The sequence below is a fragment of the Haplochromis burtoni genome, unplaced genomic scaffold, assembly GCF_018398535.1.
Source record: "Haplochromis burtoni strain Fernald_Lab_line unplaced genomic scaffold, NCSU_Asbu1 Contig_1085, whole genome shotgun sequence".
Lineage (NCBI taxonomy): Eukaryota > Metazoa > Chordata > Actinopteri > Cichliformes > Cichlidae > Haplochromis > Haplochromis burtoni.
Genome location: NW_024583446.1, coordinates 51,912 through 56,757, shown reverse-complemented (window position 1 = coordinate 56,757; position 4,846 = coordinate 51,912).

The window sequence follows — 4,846 nt, the reverse complement described above, 5'->3', positions numbered from 1 at the left end:
TCTAAGGTGCAATTAAAACCCAGGAGGGCATGGAGCTACCTGCCAAGGAGCAGCAGGTAAGCGCATAGTCCCTCCTGCTAGCCCTCAATGACTAAGTGTATTTAAAATTGAGAGGTGGGCAACGACGTCAGGGGTGAGGTGTACACCCTGATGGTCATTTTGTCATTTTTTATTAACATTTTTTATTAACATTGAAGCACATGATGAGGAAATTTTCTCACATGCACATATATTCTTCTTCTCTTAGTCTTTAGTTAGATCTTTGTCTGGTTTTCCTCAGTGCTGTTGTAAATAATTTTTCTTTAATACAAATGTTGGCATAATTAATGTTGTATAGGAATGAATGCTGACAACCTTTGCTATGCAAAATTCTCAAATCCTTCAACCTCACTGACTATTGACATATAACTGTGATTGTAATTATTATAAACTGGTTTCAAACTGATAGTCTATTTTATAAGACTGATTAAACTAAGAACTTATTAGAATCTCCAAATTAATGGTTAATCAGTTAAAAAATAGCCTAATTGCTTTATTGTTTTTTCTTCTTTTAAAGGTGGTGCCCTTATTAAGATCATTCTTAACAAGGTAGATAAACATAAAGAAAGTTCCAGCATTTTTGCTGGCACTGCCCTTGTGAGACACAGTAATGACAGTATATAAAAAACTCCAGAACACATTATGTAGAACATAGAAATGCTACTTGAATAATACTGCACTGGTAATACAAATCTCTGGGCTGACACCAGAAAGCAAGCCATGCACATACAAAATGTTAAATTGGGTTTAATAATTCTCTATTAATCTTTTGGAAATTATTGTCTTAAGTAGAAATATTATCTAAGTGAGATTCCTACAAAATAAATGAAAGAAAGAAAGAAAGAAAGAAAGAAAGAAAGAAAGAAAGAAAGAAAGAAAGAAAGAAAGAAAAATATTTTCCTGTCTTATCGATATGGCTTGAGTGTGTCAGTCTTATCTTCTGTTTTTTGCCAGTTAATTATTTTTAATGTGTTTCAGCGTGCCTGTAGAGTGCTGTATGCCAGGTCTGTTTTCATTGTAGGTGTTTCATCTGGCTCCTCAGGGATGCTGGAGTAAAAGTAGTATGTGGCAGACTAGAACAAAAATAGAGCAAAAGTTATTTGCATCTGCATTTTCTCTGTATTTAATACATTAAATGCTGAGGATGCACTTGTCTCACTTACACTCTCAGTTTGAGACTCTTGTCTTTTGAGTTGATTAGACCCTGTGAGTAATACAGAACCAGAGTTATCTTTATTTTCACTTTGTATGTCTATACATAAAAATATAATGTGTATGAAATAGGAAAAGGTCTGAGGACCGTGCTATAAAGCAAAATTATTGGGTTAGCAAGTTAAGTTGAATATAAACAGGAGATTTTAATGTCTTTTAACACCTACATCGCTATGGTAACCTATGCTGAACACATCACTGGTCCACACCAGTATTCGTATGAAATTTTGGCTTAAAATTGGCTGGAAGTGACATATTTTCACTAATTCTTTTTTTAATAGTATCCTATAAATGCAATATAGTTTTACTACAATTTATATATAAACATGTAAAAAACAGCAGTAAATACAGCCGAGAAAATTGCATGCCATATTGTCATAGCATGTATTCATATTCAGATGGTGAAGCAGAAAATATATAACCTTTTTTATGCTTGGTCCTATTCTTTTACCAAACATTTGCTTTGGCACTCTTGTAATTGCATCTTCTAGAATTGTCATGGTTAGTGCCATGCAGCGGGCAGGAGGGAGGATCCAAATGCAGAACTCAGTAACAGAGGGTTAAGCTTAGGGCGCAGCTTTATTGCTCTTCATGGAATTTAACACTTACAAAAAGAAACCAAAACCTAAAACCTAAACTAAACTGGCACTGGAAAATAGACACTAAGGAACATGGGCTTGAAACATGACGGGAGAAACACAGCACAAAGAGAGGGTACGATGTGACAACAAGCAGGGGATGACATAGGACTAAAATACATGACGGAGTAACCAGGAAATGGCAGACAGAAGGGAAACACAGCTGGTACTAACTACACAGACAACACGGGGAACAGAGGCCGAACACCAGACTGTCAAAATAAAACAGGAAGTACATGGAAGAAAGATAAGCTCCACGTTTCTTACCGAGTGTTTAGAGATTGTTTAAATAACTATCAGCGCACCATCAAGGTAGAAAGAGCAAATTATTTCTCCAAGATCATTACTAAGATTTCTGGTAATCCTAAAGTTCTATTCAACACAATCAACTCTGTCCTGCATCCCACCACTTCAGCCATATCTGAGACTGCCTCACACACATCTAAGGATTTTCGAAAGTTCTTTACTGAAAAAATTGATAATATCAGACCACATATCCCGCTCTCATCCCAAGACCTTTCTGAACCACCTACATGGTCATTCTTTTTCTCCGAATTTAAACCAGTTTCATTATCCCATCTTACTAATATAATAATGCACATGAAACCAAATACATGCCCCTTGGATGTGTTACCTACACCATTTCTCAGAGATGTGCTGAAGACAGTCAGCCCTAACATCCTCGTTATTGTAAATGTCAGTATCTCAAATGGAACTGTTCCTCATTTGTTTAAACAAGCTGTTGTCCAGCCGCTTCTAAAAAAAAAAACTGGTTTGGATCTGTCAGTTCTTGGCAATTTTAGACCAATCTCTAAGCTGCCATTTTTGTCTAAGGTTCTCAAAAACGTTGTCCTCCGAATTATCCTCATTCTTAGACACACATAATATTCTGGATAAATACAGTGGGGCAAAAAAGTATACACATTCTGTCTCTCACAGTTGAAGTGTACCTCTGGTGCAAATTACTGACCTCTGTCATCATTTTAGGTGGGGGAACTTGCACAATTGGTGGCTGACTAAATACTTTTTTGCCCCACAGTATCAGTCTGGTTTCAGAGCCTTCCACAGCACAGAGTCTGCTCTATTGAAGGTGTTCAATGATGTGCTTTTAGCTGTTGACTCTGGAAAAAGTACAGTTTTGATTCTTTTAGACCTGAGTGTATCATTTGACACTGTCGACCGCACAATCCTATTAAACCGGCTAAAGACGTGTCGGGATTCAAGGCTCTGCTCTAAAATGGTTTGCCTCTTACCTGGAGAGCAGATCATACTCTGTGATGCTGGGTAACAAATACTCTTCCCCAGCTTCACTAACTTGTGGAACACCTCAGGGCTCTATTCTGGGCCCTGTCTTATTCTCCTTATACATGCTCCCTTTAGGCTCCATTTTTCAGAAACACCAGATCTCCTATCACTCTTGTGCAGATGATACACAGTTCTACCTCTCTCTAAAACCAGGTGCCAATGGTACACTGCAGAAAGTCTCAGTGTATGTCTTAGCAACATATATTGCTGGATGTCTCTGAACTTCCTCAAACTAAATCACGACAAAACCGACATTATAATTTTCGGTAAGCAGGACTCTATTAGTCTTATAAAGAAACAATCTGGGTCCATTTTCAGCTAATGTACAACCCCATGTAAAAAATCTTGGTTTCATTTTTGATTCTACCCTCAAGCTGGACAAACAAATAAATTCAGTTGTTCGTGGCAGTTTTTTCCAACTCAGGAGCATTTCTAAATTCAAAAATATCCTGTCATCTAAAGACCTGGAAACCCTTTTCCATGCCTGCATATCATCACGTCTTGACTATTGTAACTCTCTCTACTTAGGCATCTGTCACTCCAGCCTGTCCCACCTGCAACTTGTTCAAAATACAGCTCCTGACGGGTAACAGAAAGAGAGAGAGTATTACTCTGATACTCGCATCTCTACATTGGCTGCCAGTTAAATATAGAATTGATTTTAAGATATAATTATTTGTTTTTAAAGCTCTCCATAGTTTGACTCCAGGTTACATTTCAGATCTTCTTAGCCTGCACTTACCCACTCGAACTCTGCGCTCCTCCAGTAAGATTCTGTTATTAGTTCCACGCTCCCAGTTCAAATCTAGAGGTGACAGGGCTTTCTCCATTGCTGCCCCGAAACTCTGGAACAGTCTTCTCCCTTTCATAGAATCCTCTTCATCTTTGGAAGTCTTCAAATCAAACTGAAGACCTGCTTATTTTCTAAGGCTTCCGGATCTCTCTGACACCTCTTTTATTCTGTTCTAACTATTCTGGTCATTTATCTCATTCGATGATGTTTGCATGTGTATACACGTATACATGTATTTTATCTTCACGTATGTGTGCTTGTGTGTGAATGTGTACATTTTTGTATATGTAGTTCCATATTTCCATGTACACATATACTTTTTACAAACATATATAGATGTCTTACAATGTTTCTATAGTGTTTTCATTTTATCTATTTTAATTGTTTTTATCATATTATCCCTCTGTTCAGCACTTTGGCTGACACTTGATGTCTTTTAAATGTGCTATATAAATAAAAATGACTTGACTTGACTCGACAGACACAGAGACCCAGACTAGACACTGAACAGAAAGAACACAGAGTACAGAGACAGGAGCGACAAGAGACACGACTGACTGAGGAACAAGAAGACAAACATAAGGACAGAACTAAACCTACACTAAACATAGGGGCACCAGAACTAAACCTAAGAACTAGAATTAACAGAGCAAACAAGGACTAGAGCGCTAGGAATAAAAAACAGAAACCAAAACACTAGTAATAAACACTGGTCATTATATTCTTCATTTCCAGTTAACTCATTCACTGCCATTGACGTCTATAGCCGTCAATTGCAGTGAATGAGTCAATGGGTTTAACTCATTCACTGCCAATGGCTGGCAGTGAATGAGTTAATACTTGTACAGCTGCTGTTATT